This window comes from Mus caroli, unplaced genomic scaffold (assembly GCF_978045245.1).
Source record: "Mus caroli unplaced genomic scaffold, Mus_caroli_1 scaffold_12, whole genome shotgun sequence".
In the NCBI taxonomy this organism is placed as follows: domain Eukaryota; kingdom Metazoa; phylum Chordata; class Mammalia; order Rodentia; family Muridae; genus Mus; species Mus caroli.
Genome location: NW_028227267.1, coordinates 89674992 through 89693699, shown reverse-complemented (window position 1 = coordinate 89693699; position 18708 = coordinate 89674992). Strand labels below are relative to the sequence as shown.

The 18708-nt window shown below is 35.8% G+C and overlaps 1 protein-coding gene across 4 annotated transcripts in view; it reads left to right on the top strand.

Annotated features, from left to right (window-relative positions):
• Pcdh9 (protocadherin 9) overlaps positions 1-18708 on the top strand; it is an 865561-nt gene that overhangs the window by 665668 nt on the left and 181185 nt on the right. The gene's annotated exons all lie outside the window — the stretch shown is intronic.

The following is an 18708-nucleotide window of genomic DNA, read 5'->3' as shown; positions in this document are numbered from 1 at the left end:
TTTTAGTAGGAAACGTCTCATTTGAGTTGCTTTTACTCATGGGAAACTCAAAAGACTTCATCTCCAGATCAGAAACTCACTGCACAAGCAAGAACCTCCCAGTTTACTTTGTAAGCCTAGGAAATTTGTCCATGGTCAGGGAATGGAATTCTTATTGGGAGTTCACTCAATCTCTTGAAAGTATTTGTAGGGTATGTGGAATTTATTTTTTCTGAAGCAATTGGAACAGCTTTTCACCATACTCAATTTTGCAGTTACTGTATCTCCTTAATAATGGATACTAGGCAATTTTATTTGGATTTTCATTCAAACCATCACATTTCCTGCTCCTACCACTCACCATGTTTATATAACTAATATATAGAAAACTTTTAGCATAATAAACAAAAGTATATCATGTTATATTTCCTCTTCAAGTTTAATGAAAAATATGGTATTAATACTAGAAAAAATGTGGATATTCTTGCCCAAAATAAGGTTTAAAAATGTACCTCTACTTGCAGGTCTTAGAAGAGATATCATATGTTAAAATGCTCAATAAAGATACCTCCATAATGTGCTTGCTTTGTTAAATATTCTTTCCTTTATCAGTTTTTAATTGCACATCTAGACATTTAAATGTAACTACTCTCTGTCTGTCCTCTAAAACCCACAGTAGGATGAGTAGATGTTGCTAAGTAACATATGCATTGCCTCACAGTAAACAATTTCATGGTTAGAACAGTTGGTACCTCCTCTTTTATTTTTCTTATGTTTGGTCCTGACAACGGAGTTCCCTTAGCAACAATTTCACATAGTAAGGGTTTGATCATGTGGAGTGTAAAACTAAGCCTGACTGGATATAAAATGTTTTCCAATGTGGTACAGAGCAGTCTTGTTGTCAGTGTCCTGAAGACTCAGCACCACAATGGTCTCGACCACATTTTCACTTACTGTAACAGTATCAGTGCCCTCGCAGAAAGGTGCTTCTTCTGACAGTTTCTATAAAATTGAAATTCTGCTTTTGCAAGCTCTGATAGAATGTGTGATGTTCATAAAAGCAGTTTTCTTATTCCATCTTCAAAGAGGTGACTGTTTTTTGAGTGACTGACAGAGAGCACAATTCTGCATCTTGTGGCAGAGACTGCCGACCTCATCGTGGCCCATTTCCTTTCAAATTTTGCAAGGAAAAAAATGATAAAAAAAAATGTGAAGGAAATGTTTCAGAAACAATCTTTCATGTTTCTAACCACATTACACAACACATGGAAAGGCTAATACTGTATTTTATCTCAGTTAGTGCAACTCAAAGCGGTGTTTTCAAAAGAGATGAAAAAAAGATTTAAATGCAGGTCTTGGTTTAATTTAGAACTGATTGCTCATTAATCTTTGGAATAGGTATCCAAGCTGTCTTCCAAATGAAGGGGAGGCTGTTGGCTGCTTACCCTAAACCCTACTGTGCTGTTTTCAATTTGTTTTTCCGTATGATATTTAGTCTTTCATTCACTGTTTAATACTAAACATTAATGGGGAAATATTGCTTAATGAGCTGTTGTGTTGGGCAGAAGGCAGTCAAACACGCCTCCTTTGCAAGAGCTCTCCAGTGTGTGCCAGTGTTTAGATAGTGTCATCAATCAAGAAACATTTCATTCTCTTCTTCCCTGGAAGACAGGGTTTCCTGGTGTCATGGAAACATGCCCTGTTCAAATTGGTTATGAATTAAGACATAGGGCATCTAAGTACAAGTCATCATAGTTCGATTACTGTGAAGAAAATGTTCATTTTATGGTTCACAGTGCTGTTGTTATAGTTTTTATTAACCCTGGACAGTAAACAATGTTCAGAGTTAATAATACACCATGCATGTTCACCAGAGTTGAAGATTCTTCTATTGGAAATGATCAGCTAAGTAAACATGTAGCCCAAATCAGTTATATAGCACTACAATACACACATCTACTTACAACAAGCCCACTCTCCATCACAAATTTCAACTGGATTTGAACTTACAAGTTTATGTGAAAACCACTGAGGAAAAACCCAGTAATACACAGTGCCTGAAATTTCTACATAATTGTTCCCAAATTTCACTATGAATTTTTTTTTTGAGTTTAGATTACTGCCTAAGTATATTAATATGAGAAAGGATCTAAGGTACTATAAGTTCCACAATGAGGGTCAGAGGGAATTGAAAGCAAAATTACAGAAGTTTGTTGTCAATGACAGATTTTACTATCCTAGTATGATTGATGATATGAAAACTAATAATGGCGGTGTCCAGTGCAGCAGCACAAAGATAAGATACCAGACATTAAGGTATGTGAAGTGCACTTAGTCTGCTCATGCCCTGCAACTATGTATAAAGCTGTCCTGCAATTAGTTAATTAGTTAATTAATTTCCTCTAACCTCTTTTATAGCTACTTTGACATAAAAAGATTATTTATGTAATAGAAAACACATATCAGTACAAAAATATTTCCTTTGGGATTGTAGAAATATCTCAGTGCTTGAAAGCACTGGTTACTATTTCAAAGATCACACATTCAATTCTCAGTTAGTGCATGGTTGCTCACAACCATCTATAACTCTAGTTCCTGAGGATCTAATGCCTTCTTGCAGCCTGGGTTGTTTTCCAGGCAAAATACTGGTACACAGATATACATGCAGGCAAAATACTCATACAAGTAAAATAAAAAATACATCTTTTAAGAAAAATTTTTATTTAATATAATTCCATATCGGGGAAATTTAGAAGTGTCAATTGTTTTGACAGGACCGCCAATCATCAGGCCAATTAAACAGAAAAGCTCAGAGTTGGTTGCACCAGTTACCATGGCTAAGCATAGGAATTCTAAATGACCCAAAACTGTCTCCGTGTGCACAAACAGAAAACAACACTTAAAGGAAGTTTATTATTACGGTATAGAAATGTGGATCATAAAGCTATTTAGTTATATTGGCTGTATAACTTCTTACAGGGAAGTGAATTGACTTGTACTCTGACTCTTCTGGTATCTTGCGAAGGTCAGAATATATGCTATTCACATATTAGGATGACTCAGACCTATAAAACCATAGGATCTAAAAGACCTGAGGTATTCTCTGGACTGAATGAGTCACTCATGTTTCAGTTATAGAAATGGGCAATCAGAATTCAAAGTGGTTTACCCAAGGACAAGGTTCTCGTTAGGTTTTGAGCTGCAATTATTAAAAGTTGTCTTCTAAATCCTTCTTTCTGGATGGTCACAAAGATTTGTTTTTTTTCATTTTCACAGGCCATTTAAAAAAGAAATTCGTGGTGAATAGACCTTTATAAATATTAGCCAATGTATTGCTTGAATCCTAAACATCTTAGTTTAGGCCATTTTTAGGGGTTGGCATTTTTACAGACATATATGTTTATTAACTGCTCTAATCTTTGAACATGGCTAAGAAAATGTGCTGCCATTTCTGACACTTTTCATGATAACATACTGAAGCCTGGGCAGTTAAGCAATGTATGTTCAAAGAGTTTTTTTTTTTAAACCAACTGCATTAAAAGGTACACTATGTATTCTCCATGCCTGGATCCAACCTCAAACAAAAAAATCGACCCCTAAACTGACCTTCTTTCCTGGACTCTGAGATTAGTTTATAACCTGAACAGAGATCAGGATTCCACTATTGATTCCTAGCAAATGTGTTTCCTTGTCTTTGTGCCACTCTTAAGTCTGCTGTATTACATGAAGCCGTGTGTCCTGTTTTTAATTAACAGGTGAGCAGGTTGGCCCCTTTTGTCTTAAAAGTTATAAATATCTTATAAAATTATTTGGCCTCCCATTGGCTTCGATTGTTTTGTTCTTTTAATCAATAGTACTCAAAAAGTCCAAAGAATTTGGTATATGATTCATCAATAAATTTATAATAACTACTCATATATGTAAATCAAAATGAATTCATCTTTTCTATCCATGCATGTGTCATAAATCTATGGGAGTTTCTTTAAAAAGGATAGTTAAGGTGACAAGGTAACTGCCAATTGAGAGTATTATCCCTGAGAAGATATGTGAATACTTTATATTGTAGTCACTTAAGAGTTATTAACCAATACACATAAAACTTAACATTACTACTAGGAAGTGTGTGTCACACTAGTTATCACAGCATTGTTACATTTGGGGAATTACAAGTTCAAAGAAAGCGAGGGCCCTTTACAAAGTTCAGGGTCGGCTTTATCATGTTGTGATGCACTTCTTCCAATATTAAAGTCAAAAAATGAAAAATGGCCTCTTAGCACTTTGTAAAGTCTCTTTAAATTTAGACAATCTATTTGCATAATCTTCTATGGTGAAGAATGACCTATTTTTTAGAGTTATTGTTGATAATTGAAAAGTCGCAAAAAAAAAAAAAAAGGAAAAGAAAAGTCGTTCTGTTGAGTCTTCTTTTTGATGACTTAAGTAAACAGGGTTTGGTGGAATATACTGTTCATTTCAACGAGGACAATGGATGAAGTGACATGCAATTTATTTACTAATCATTTTTACCTTCATGAATCACCATTGTTCTGCATAGTGTACTTCAAAAAGGATCTATTTGTATTTTTGGAAAATTCTTAAGAGTTGTAAAATCATTAAAAAGAAGAAAATGTTTATTGAAAGTATAGTGTGCATACTATAATTAAATACTAAAAATGATTTGAAAACAATCTTTGCTTTTCTTGTGACAGGGGGGAGTTAAGAGTGAAGGTTACTGCTTTGCTAAGACTCATTCTGTAATCAAGGAGAACACAATTGTTCAGAAGCACACAGTTCCTTCAGTGCTGAATTATAGGAAGAAATTCACAGAAGCTATTTGTTTGTTAGCAATTTTATGGTTTTATTTTTATGAAAGAAATGTTTGAAAATGTCTGTTAAATTAATAACGTCAAAGGACGTTAATAAGGAAACGTCAAAGGTCTTCCGGCTGTCTTTTGCTACACAGGCATGGAACTAAGACATGTGGAACTTAAGTGACCTCACTAGATGAAGGGTGAAGCTGCAAGGGAGTCCTTAATACAACAATAAAAATTCCCGATTTGAAGAGATCTCATATATATATATATATGACCTATTTTTTAGAGTTATTGTTGATAATTGAAAAGTCGCAAAAAAAAAAAGGAAAAGAAAAGTCGTTCTGTTCATTTCAACATGCATACATATATACATATGCATGCATACACATGCATACACATGCATACATATATACATATATACATATATATACATATATGACATACCTACACATTTCACATTTCCTGAAAACAGAATACGGTTTGTATTTTTAAATTTACCTAAAGAATAATATTTTTGATATATTTGTGGAATTTATAAAAAATAAGATAATCTTAGGAAAATTTAAATGGCAAAGAATATAATTAGGTATATTTATTGAGGTACATTGAGTAAGGATATCCTTCTCTAACAGACTGAAATATAATGTTAAGAGGAAATGCATTCAAATGCCAAATTAATCTGACATCTTATTCAAATACCATATTTGGGTCTGTGTATGAGTTGCTTGGTAAGATACAGAAATTACCTTCCTCATTCAAACTGGACAGAATGTAGGGCCTTGAGGAAACTCTCAACAATTCCTTTTGGAATTCAGCCACTGCGCTATTATTTTCAAATGAGGAGCCTGGCGTGAGATTGGTATTGCTCTCACAGCGTTTGCAGAATTCCAGGTGTAATCAAGGAACTAATACGATTTTATGATGATGAAAACACCAGGCACAAACAGAATGGAAATAAGTAGATATTTGGGCCCTGAATTTAAACTGAGACAAATGTGCCTGTATGAAATGGACTATTATGGGTTTATCTTCAATTCATTCCAGAAATACACTACAGTAGACCAGTGGACCAGATAATCACGTAGAGTTGAAAGTGTGAACGATGTTGTGTAGCCATTCATTGCTTTTGCATTATGTAGCAGGCAGAGAATTGTTAACCATTCTAAATGCTTGTAAACTGCAACTTCTTCTGAATAAAAGTCTGCAGCATGCTTGCTAACACCCTGGAAGCCACCCTATGTCTGCCACAAAAGCAAAACCAAAGGAGAGACTACTGTGGCGCTGGATTTTAAAATTATGTGTAGTCATTTGATTATTCTTATTTAAATCAAGCATTGCCTAAGGTACCTCCAGCCTATACACAGAAACCCATTTTGCATGTTTCCTGCTCTCTATATCTATTTTAGACTCTACATTTATCATGGTAAGTTCACTTGATTTATTCTTCAGGAACCACTGTGCTTCATCATGGTCTCATACTTGACTCATCCCTATACCTAGATCTACTTTATATTATACAAATTAAGCCTTGGTGTTTGAAATGAGGACAAATGGCCAATGTGTCTAGCTAACTCCAATTAAGAAATAGTATATTTTATTGGATTGTATCAGAATCTTATACATGTCAAAGCAAAAGTCTTAGCAAAATTAATTTGGGAAAGTTGAATACATACTATCATGTACATTTTAATATTTTTTTTCTTACTCAGAGTAACTGAACAGCTTTGCAAATGTGAAACTCATCTTTTTAAAGTAATAAATTTTCATTGTTCTGAGTCTATCCTGAGATTTCATGATACTTATTTTCCTTCCTAATATTAGGATGGACAATCAGGGTCACAGAGCAGAAGAGATGTTGATTCAGCTAAAAAAAAAAAAAAATGCCATGTCAAACGTCTGTTTTCATTTAGTGCTAGTTACTGCCATGGAATAGCTTTTGAATCTGAGTTTTAAATTTAATCTCCACTAGACTGAATTAAACACACATATCTGAAAGAGAGTAGAGGGGGAAAAAACTTATTTCATTGCCAAACTTCTAAAAGAGTGGCATGGCTAGACCTTTGCAGGGGAAAAAATATCCTGACTTCATTGTATTTCAAGGGCATCGTCAGGGCACAATGTGGGCATTTTTTTAAAGCTAAGAAAGGTTATACATTTATATTCTGACAGCTGTTATATTGTTTTCATTAAAGACTGAAGTATGAAAGACCATGAGAATATTCAACTGCACCTGATAAGATTTTTTTCCCTTTAAAGATGACCCTAACCTGTAGAAGATGATTTATGAAATCATGGTTTCATTATTGGACCTGGTGCTGACTGTGTTGTTTTTGATTGATGGGACTGTAGTTTTCGTCTTCCTTTGTCTTCCATGGAGAACAAGGGCATAAAGCTCTGCTGGCAAAGGAAATTATGCAAAACCTGACAATAGTTAGGGGCAGGTGGTTTGAAAGAAAAATAAAGAAAAATGTTAAAATAGATTAGGCACTGTGTAAGATGAGGCTGTTTACATGTTTTAAAATAGATTATCCTTTTGGAGAAGATCATGACAAAGTTTCTGTAAGGGTTTTCATTTGCTACGGAAGGAAACTAGAAAGATTAAAGGAATGGATACATTTTGCACCATAGTTATTTGAATGTTAGTGCTGCCATGGGTTTATTTTATCTAAATGCTTAGTAACCAGGGATTATCACTGTGTAAGAGAGATCAGAGGATTGGGTGGTGTGGCTTTGTGGGAGCAGATGTGGCCTTGGAGGAAGCATATCACCGGAAGTGGGCTATGAGATTTGAAAAGGCCACAACATTTCCAAGTCCCCTCCATCTCTCCCTCTCTGCCTGTGGATCAGGGTATTGCTCTCAGCTATAGCTCCGTCAACAGGTCTCCTGGCTACCATGCATAACACAACACATTATGGGTATAGACTAAACTTCTGAAACTGTAAGCAAGGCCCAAATTCAGTGCTTTCCTGAATGAGTTATCATGGCTCATAGTGTCTCTTTAGGGCAATAGAACAGTAATTAAGAAAATTAAGATAGCATTTTCAGAGTATTGCAGCTATCCATTATTTATGAGTAATAGAAAATAGTCTGCCTTGATTTTATAATCTATATATCAATGTGCCTCTTTTTATTATTGATAGCTGTACAATAGGGGCAGGTGGTTTTCTAATTTAAGTATTAGAAAAAATTCTATCTTCTTAAATTATCCACCTGTCTTACATTTAATGATTATATAAGTGTATGTCTCTGAAAGTCTTAAAAATCCATTAGAGAAGCTTAAAAAGTTGGTGGGGTAAAGCCTAGGAAACTACTCATGTCTCTGTCACTGCTTTGCACTGAAATATTTCCCTGTAAATATAAGAATACCAACTCATTTATTTTTATTATTTTGTGCCTTCTAATTACTCAATCAAAAGTAAAGTTATACAAAATGCTTTTAAAGTGCTAGAACAGATAATCATTTATTTATAACTAAGAGTTTGTATGTGTCATATATTAATATCTCTTGATAATCATGAATTATTATTGGACATATGCCATTTTAATATATTTTAATATATCGACACATTTATGTGTATAGTTGGAATAATTACCTGCTTTGCCTCTTTCTCTAATGTTTAATTAGGAAAGAAGGCAAGGTGTAATCTGTTACTAAATATTATAAATGGTTTAAGACCTTTAACTACAAAAGAGCATAAAATTGCCAACAAACAATTTACTTAAGGAAGTATATATTAAGTAAAAGCTGACACAAATGAAGGTAATCCTCAATTATAGTCTATCATCTTTACCACAACCGCACGAATGCATTTTCTTTCAGAAAGCCAGCCAGTTATGATAACCAGATAACTTATTAGCGTCACTACCACAGTGATAATGTACTAGCAACACAGATATCATCCCCATCTTCATCATCACCCACCCGAGCACTTTGACATGTTAAAAACTGTCTAAATTCCTCATATCAATTATCTCACGATTGAATTCTCACACCAACCTTATAGAACACGTGTGATCTTTTTCAGCATTTCAAAAATGAAGCTATTAATACTCAAGGAGGTTAATTAACGTGCCTTGTGGCTGGCAGGCTGGTAAATTCAGGAGTGAAATGTTAACCTAAGTTTTAAAGTATTTAGCATATACAACATTAATACATGTTATACAAAAATGGGAGAAAAGAACAAAAAAGCCTTTTCTTTCAAAGGAATACATTATGATTATTTTGTGTTCATAAGCACTTCAGGTATTTTAGTGTTGGATATTAAATACTTGATTTTTTTGGTAGTTTTAATTTTTTTCCTTTTATTTTCTTTATTTAATTTTCTTCCTTCCTTCCTTCCTTCCTTCCTTCCTTCCTTCCTTCCTTCCTTCCTTCCTTCCTTTCTTTCTTCCTTTCTTTCTTTCTTCCTTTCTTTTAAACACCAGAATTTATTCCCCTCCTGGTTCACCCTCCAACAGTTCCACATTCTGTACCTCTTCCCTGACTCCTGTCTCCAGGTGAATGTCCCCATGCCCCACCCCCACTCTACCAGACCTCTAAACTCACTGTCACCCTCTCTTTAGGGTTAGGTGCATTATCTCTGACTAAACCCAGACCCGGCTATCCTCTGCTGTATATGTGTTGTGGGCCTCCTATCAGCTGGTGTATGCTGCTTGTTGGTGGTACAGTACCTGAGAGATCTCCAGGGTCCAGGTTAATTGAGACTGCTGGACCTCTTACAAGGTTGCCCTCTTCCTCAGCTTCTTCAAGCTTTCCTCTAATTCAATCACAGGGGTCAGTAGCTTCTGTCTATTGGTTGGTTGTAAATATCTGCCTCTGATTCTTGAGCTGCTTGTTGGGTCTTTCAGAGGGCAGTCATGCTAGATCCCTTTTTGTGAGCACACCATAGCCTCCTTAATAGTGTCAAGCCTTGGGACCTTCCCTTGAGCTGCACCTCAATTTGGACCTGTTGCTGGGTCTTCTTGTCCTCAGTCTCCTCTCCATTTCTATTCCTGCAGTTCTTTCAGACAGGAACAATTATGGGTCAGAGTTTTGACTGTGGGGTAACAACCCTCACTTGTTGCCTTGTCTTTCTTTTGGAGGTGGGCTCTACAAGTTCCCTCTCCCCAGTGTAAGGCATCTGATCTAAGGTCGCTCTCTGAGTCCTGAGCTTTTCTCACCTCCCAGGTCTCTGGTACATTTGGAGGGTCCTTCTCCCCCAACTGCCTATCTCTGAGGCTGCATGTTTCCATTCTTTCTGTTGGCTCTCCAGGATTTCAGTCCTTTTTCCCAACTTAATACCAGATCATGTTCCCCTCTCTGCCACCACCCCCAATCCCCTTTCCCTCACAGATCCCTCCCTTCTCCCTTTCTTCTCCCTTTCTTCTCCCTTCCAAGTGGGACTGAGTCATCCTCACTTGGGCCCTTCAGATTTTTTACCTTTTTGAGTTCTATGGTCTGTATCTTGGGTGTTCAGCACTCTTTTTTTGGCTAATATCTACTTATTAGTGAGTACACACCATGCATGTCCTATTTGAGTCTGAGTTACCTCACTCAGGATAATATTTTCTAGTTCTATCAATTTGCCTGCAAAACTCAGGATGTCTTAAAAGCTGAGTTGTATTCCATTGTATAAATCAACCACATTTTCTGTACCACACTTCTGTCATGGGACATCTGGGTTGATTCCAGCTTCTGGCTACCACACATAAGGCTGCTATGAACATAGTGGAACACATGCCCCTGTGGCAGGATGGGGCACCTTTTGGGTAAATTTCTGAGAGCTATTGCTGGGTCTTCAATGCTGTAGTGTTGGGGAATATCAAAGTACACTGTACTTTAAATCCTAGTGACATCATTTATCCTGGATATTTATTTATTGAGTAGTTTTAAACAACAAACAGAGATAGCATTGCCACAACAAATATCATAACTTTAGATTTTACCTGGCTGTTAACTCAGCTTTAATAGCAGGTCAAAAAACAGTTCAGGTCATCTAAAGATCTAACCATGTCTATGATGTATAATGTAAAATATTAAATGTAGTATCTATATGTAGATGAATACAATAAAAATGTGTTTCAAATAAAACTATACAATTAAGGAAAAGTAACTTGCCAAATTAAGAACTGCCACTCTCTTATGCAATAGGTATTTGATTTTTTTTTCTGAATGAGATGCTCTCAAATTCTGGACTTTCAGCATATTAAGCACAAATTAATACATTTTTGTAAATACAATAATGATAGCATGCATTTGTATCTCATAACTTAACATGGACTCTGAGTCCACATATTATAAGCTCCCTAGATACCTCCTCGAGAACACTTTTCAAAAATTGTGTGGTAAGCTGTTTTGCAGAAGAATAGAAGGGACATCAGAAGTTCTTAAGAGGCTTACATTCAGGCAAAATATGTCCAAATATTTGGAAATTCATTTGATTGTTTCTTGCTAAATTAAATATTTATGCCATTGAATTTGAATCTACAATATATTCATGGCTTGCACTCACAAAAATATCCCCCAAGTCTAGTATATTTCACATTCTTTCCTTAATCTTTATGTGAAATGAAATCTTAGAGACAATTTCAAAGTACTTTATGTGAATAGTCAAAGAAGAGATTGCCTTGGGCAAAATCAGACATGAATGACCGTTGAAGACAATTGCAATAGTGTAGCAGGTTAAGTGAAGAAACAAATAATAAGAGGGTGCTTAGGGATGCTGTAAGCCAAAGAAGGGATAGGGGATGTAGTTAAAGGAGGCAGACCAAGGGTATGACTGAATATTGCTGTTATTCATCTATTCCAATATTTGTGAGTAATTTTCTAATCAGGTCATTTAATTTTGCTAACGAACTCTTCTAAGAGAGTTGATGGTAGGTAGAGATATTATTTACTCTAATGTTTGCATTTCAGAGATGGTTTCCAGGTTATTGCATGAGTAAAAAAAAAATGTGTACAGGTTTGTAAAAGGTAGAGAATCAATGCATAATATCAAGCTTTGCAAAATAAAACTTCTAAGTAAGGGAGATAAGAAAATGTCATAAAGTTGAGTCACCCTAGAGGCCAGCTGGCAGCTAGTTAACCATCACAGCATCATTTGTTGCATTTCACAACAAACAACCATTATCTTGGGCACATTTATAAGTATTTATTATATACCAAACATAATTAAAGACCCATTATATTCTTTATTCTATTTAATCCACATAATGTACCAACATGATTTGCATAAAAGGATAAGAAATGAGACTCTGTTTTAGTCTCCTGTGGAGTTTCACGGCGGGGGGGGGGCAGCTTTGAGATTCTCTATTGTGAAGAGAAATATATTTTTAAACATAAGTTGGATGTTGATACATCTGTTACAAGAGAGTATGCTGACGCCATACTGTTTAAGAGAGAAATAATGAATACAGTGACACCCATTAGCCTAACATGATGGATGTCTCTGAGTGAATTTCTTTGGTTAGGGCATTTTTGTGAAGCTCCTTGGGATATCAAAAAGCTCCAGCTAAGGGCAGCCATGGTGAGTGATAAAAGCTGATTATCTGGCTACAAGAATCAGTTTGCTTTGATCTTCTTCCATGTTCAGATGTTTCTTTACTTTTTCTCAATCTCATGATGTCCACTGAGTAGAACAGAAGCTAAAAGATTGATATCTTTACCGGGCTATCACACATTGCTTAAATTGTGTAATTTTAAATTTTCATTTATTAAATGTTATATGTTGAGGAAGGTTGGTGTGTTTTCCCAGGTCAGAGGAAAACTCGTAGGTTTTTCTCACATTGTACCAGTGGGTTATGATAATTGAACTCTTAGTCATCACACTTGGCAGCGATGATTTTCTCCATTGAGCCAACTTCCAGGTTCAACATCACATATTTTTGAGTAATCTTTGTTTAATTTGAAATTAAGGAAATACCCCACCCCGTGCCAATGTGTTTGAGGCTATTTCCCACTGTCTCTTCTATTAGGTTTAGTGTATCTGGTTTTATGTGGAGGTCTTTGATCCATTTGGATTTGAGCTTTGTACAGGGAGATAAATATGGATCAATTTGCAGACAGCCAGTAAGACTAACACCATTTGAAATCCATTCCATAGCTGCACACCAAACCCAGAAACTATTGCTGATGCCATATTGTCCTTGCAAACAGGAGGGTGGCATGGCTCTTGTCTGAGAAACTCTACAGACTCTTACACCCAACCGCTGGACTGAAGTCATGGACCCACATGGAAGAGTTAGGGAAAGAACGAAAGAAGCTGAGGGGAATGGCCACCACACAGGAAGAACAACAACAGTGTCATCTAACCCAGAACCCTCAGAGCTCCCAGAGACTAATGAAACAACCAAGGAGTATACATGGCCTGCTTTAGGGCACCAGCACATATGTAGCCAAGGACTGCCTTGTCTGGCACAGTGGGAAAAGATGGGCTTAATTCTGTGGAAACCTGACACCCCTGGAAAGAGGGATGCTGTTGGTAGTGGACAGGTGGGGTAGCACCCTATCTGAGGCAGGGGCAAGGGGGTATGGGGTGAAGAACTTGGAGGGGGAGACCAGGAAGGGAGCAACTTTTGGAATGTAAATAAAATAATTTTTAAAAATAAAATTCATATTTTAGAAATAATGAATTTACTGACATACGATGTTTTAGTAATATTATCCAGCCAATATCTCTTTCGAGTACCCTACACTGTCATTTTGAACTGGAATTTCATAGTCTTTAAGTGGCATTTCTCTATCTCCCTGTCTTAGGCCCTAGCAACTACCACTCTGCTTCCAGTTTCTAGCATGTCAAATTCTTTAAGCCAACTTTTGTTATTAAATACAAATAAGAGGAAGCACCAACTTGAAGTGTTCTCTGTTCTATATACAGTACTTATTTTCATCCTTAGATTAGACTCATCTCAGGAGAAGACTAAAGCAGTGAGGTTAAGAAGCCTTTACGCGAGCACACATGGGTTATAACGCAGGGGAACATTTATATCATTTAGCCCATGATATTGTCAGTTGGAAATCTTCTATCACCATAACAGACATGGGGACAACTATACTTTCATTGAAAACCTGTGTGATTTTAGAAGTTGATTAATGTTAAAACATAGCACAAACCCGGAACAATGAAACAATACATGTCAATTGTATACATAAGGCAAACCTGTTTCCTGACATCACAAAGAAATGTAGCTGGCTAGAAACAGTTAAAGAAGAATAAAATGCCAGAAAGTGAACACCCCACCCAATCTCAAATTCAAAATAAAATATTATTTCATGTTTTATTTTTTACCCAAGATATTCATTCCAAATTTTTGCTGCATAAAAATGAAGAAAAAAATGTGTTTCAACTTAAATACATTTTGCCTTAAGGAGTTTCAGACAGTTTGAACTTGAAATGCAGCCTGTGAATGAATATTTAATTTTACTTTCCTTATAAGTGAAGTTGAATCACTTTTGCAAGGCTGAGGGTGACAGTTTCAAATTTCAGCTCAGGCAGGCAATCAACAGAGAATAATATTACAGCAGGGGAAAAAGTTGGTGATTCAGTAATGACATTTTAATGTTACAGAACAGAGTATTGGTCTAGAGATTTGCCATCCCTTGTGATGGCTTTCTGTTGACTTAACAATCAATACCATCATAACAATAAAACTATGCAAGTCTCTAGCTATAGGCAATGCCTAAGAATGAGGACATGTCCATCATTTGTTACAGCCTTCCAGGTTTTCCTACACAACAAAGTATTTTCGATGCATTTAATATGGTGTTTGAACGCAAGGCACAGACATTTAAAGATATTGAAAAAAGTATTTCTTCCTCTCGGCTATTATTTATTAAAGTAAAGATGGTTTTACTGAACAGGCTTTTAATGTTAGACTCTAGAACCATTTCACATTTTTATTTTAAAGTCGAATAGCTCCAAATGCCACAGGAGGTATCTTATCATCATTAAGCAGTTATTATGCCTTTTCATTGTGTGGCGCCATCATGTTAGACTTGGGATTTTAGCAGACATGGTCTCTGTCCATTAGAACAGCTTGGCCTATAACCTGATCAGTGACCACAAATTGGACCTTGGCTTGTATACTGTCTTTACTTACTGAGTTACAGTGTAATGACTATAAAGGTCTGATCTTTGCTGTTAATGATGTTTATGAATTGATCTTGCTTAGGATCATAAGCAGTTTCTCATTTCTGACAGGCTTTACTGTTTGTAGGGAACCTAAATCTGAACTCTTCTTAAGTTGATCTTCCAGGGAGGGAGGAAAAAGTGAGAAACAGAAATAGTCTTCTGAATTTTTACAATTGGAATTGAGAAAGTTTTCTCATGAAAGAATTTCTAGGATTGTTTTGTATCATAATTTAATGTTCAATACAAACAAACTTACAGACTCCCCATAAACAATGTGAAACCTGGAACCCCTACCCCCTTGCAAATAACCTTCTTGACATTATTTGTTCAACTAACAAAGGTTTACATTGGAGATGCACTTGCTCCAGCTGGAGAATACAATGAAGCATAAAGTCTAGCCTCAAGGAATTCATAATCTAGAAAGAGAAAAGTAAAAAGTGGCAAAGGCTTACTGTAAGATCATTACTAGGAAAGCAACTCCACATATGTTTAAGGGCTCTATGAAATTACCGATTACACCACTGCTTTGAGGAATGTCTGTCAAGAGGGAGAAAAATAGAAATAGGATTTGAATGGTGAGTAGGATTTTGTCAGGCTAAGCAAGGTCAAAGGGTGCACTAGAGACTTAGAACAGTGTTAGCCACAATGTGTGATTTCAAAACAGAATGCATGAAATTATACATGGGAAAATGTGGGGGATTTGAAGGAACTATGGTTCAGTAAAAAAATCCATACAAGAGTTTTAAGGTCTTATGCTTTTAATCAAATGGTTTAATTTATGCTGAAAAGATTAGCAGCTATTGAAAGCCATCATTGGGAAGAAAACTTTTTGAGAGTACATACAGTGTGTGGATATCCATGCAGTGTTTTGCCTTAGAATTTTCCAGCTTAGATGCTATCAGAATAACTCTTGCTGTATTTTTTTTTAAAAGGCAGACTTTGTCCTCTATTTTTTGCAATGATATGTTTCCAACATGTTTGTTGGGTACTCAGTATGCTGTGCAATAATAGTTCTTGACTGTGTAGGTGAAATTACAAATGTTGACAATCTCAGCTCAGAAACTGTGTGTGGAACATCCTATGGATGTCCATTCACTTGTACACAATAAACCCAGCAGAACCATTTTGGTTTGAGACTACAACCATTTTCTTTATTCTGATTTCTCTGGACATACTGAGGCATCTTTCCTGAGCTTCTACTCAGCTGAGGCACATTAGTTATCATTGCTTCATCTGAATAAGCAACACAGACCCTCTCTAGGGCCAGGAAGATAGATCCATGTCTTTGAAGGAAGAAGCTAAGAAGCTAAAAATAATTTAATATATTATATCATGTGACATAACCAATTAAGATGCTTGAACATATCAAAAGTTATTGAAATGTAAGAGAACTACTCAATATAAGATCAAGTCAACAAGTTTATGTAGGATGAGATTCTGGTTACAGTTTTTCTGAGACGGAAATATTCATCTGTATCATAAAAGACAAAATTAGACAGTAAATTTACGAATTCAGTATGAAAAGGAGGAAAAGGCAGAGTGTGCACTTAGGTAACAGAAATGGTGCCACAAATCTTCTGAGGGATCATGGGCTGGGAGGGGGTGGGGTTAGGGTGACTTAAGACGAACATACATATGTAGTTAGGATCAAAGAAATTTTTGCCATTTGATCTGTGATAAGATGATAAAACTTTTATAAAAGGTAGTGGAGGCTGACATTCCAAGGTATTAAAAATATTGATCCCTAACAGTACAGACAAAATATCATACATTGCTATCCCTGAGTCCTATAATAAAGTAGGATATGGGCCACCATCCTTCCCTTTCTAAGATAAGATAAACAGAACTTAAGGAAATTAATTCACTTGCTAAAATTCCCCCAAATACATTGTTATCACTCATTACAATGCCATTTCTACATGACCAAGATTCATTTTAAACATGTTTGAAATTTTCTAACAATACATAGAAACACGATTTTTTTTGAGACAGGGTTTCTCTGTATATCCCTGGCTGTCCTGGAACTCACTTTGTACACCACGCTGGCCACGAACTCAGAAATCTCCTGCCTCTGCCTCCAGAGTGCTGGGATTAAAGGTGCGTGCCACCACCCCTGGGTCAGAAACACGATTTTTAAAAGTCCAACCTATCCTTCCCCATTTGTTTTCACAAAATTGTAAAGAAGATTATTTGTCCTTAAAAGCAAAAAAAGAACATATTAATGCATTTAAAAATAGGCATGATACCATTCAGTAATACCATAGAAAAGAATTTCCTGTGTGTTTGGTAAAATGCAGTTTGTAATACAAAAATAAAGATAAGATGTACCCAACCAAATAGTCGTTCAAGCTGGACCTAGACTATGCCCACCTCCCAACCCCCACACTTATGATGTAGATGTGCTGCTGGGTCAACAAGTTGGTCTCCCAGAAACTGGAGTATGGACTGTCACTAAAGCTGTTGCCTGTCTGTGGAATGTGCTCCCCTAACTGAGAGGCCCTGTCTGGCCCCAGTGGGAGAGAATGCACCTAGTCCTCCAGAGACTTGATGTGCCAGGGTACAGGAATACCCAGGGGCAACCTCCATCCCCTCAGAGAAGGAGGCAAAGGGGAATGAGAGAGGGAATTGTGAGAAGGGTACTAGGAGGAGGGGGTAACTACTGGATGCAAAGTGAATGAGCAGATAGATAGATAGATAGATAGATAGATAGATAGATAGATAGATAGATAGATAGAAGACAAAAAATACTTCTTCAAGAAAAATTGAAAATTGTCTTAAATGCTTCTTCACTATCCAAAACTGATATATGACTTAAAAATTGTACTGTCTTAATAGTTCTTGCTCAGGTAAAGGAAGTTATCCTGAAAACATAATGAATATTAGGTCAATTTTTAAATCTGGGAAACAATATAATAACCACATATATGTGAATATAAATTAGAAGATTTTATGTAATTCTATATACAGATATCACATTTGTGAAAAGTTACTGCTTATTAAAATTTATTATATAAAAGAGTTCACACCTTATAACATTTCAACATATTTTCCTGTCTATAAACTTCTATTTAGCCTTTCGTATTTTCTGCAAAACTGTGTAATTTTGGATTACTCATCTACCATTAAAATTCTGAAAAAAAGTTATTTCAATGTTTTGATAAATATGATTATTTAGCTCAAGGAATTAATTTCTTAGTCTGTGTTTGCATAATTTATTGGTTAGAAGAAGAATAAGACATTTATATGAATATATTTATTAAAAATATTTTGAACATCAAAGTTGTCTTAATATTTATAAGCCAAATCTTTTGTGGAACAACCATTATAAAATAAAAGTATGTGAACCAAGAATACAAATTTCTTGTAACTATTTCAGAATCCTAAAACTACTGCAAAAAAATTTGCCAAATTAAAAAAGGCATTAATGTGAAATAAAGTGCTATTAAAATAATAAAGGCTATCTGTATATAACTCATGCCTTACACTGTTACCATTTTTAAGATATTATTTAAAGAAACGTTGTCACATTGCATACTTGTGGAATGATCTCAGAGTCATGAGGGCGTAGCAGCCACCATAGGGAGTAACAGAGAAAGGAAAGAAGTGATATTGCAAAGAAGCCAAAGCCACACGTTTGCACCCACAATATTATGTTGTGATGCTCAGCCTACCAAGCCCAGGAAGGAAAGAAGGCACACCTCTGATTCCTTTCCAAAAAATCTGTTTTAAATCTAAGTCATTTTTGCTCTCATAGTATATTCCTTTGACAAACAAGGTATCGTTTCCTGGCAAGACATCCGTCTTTTCC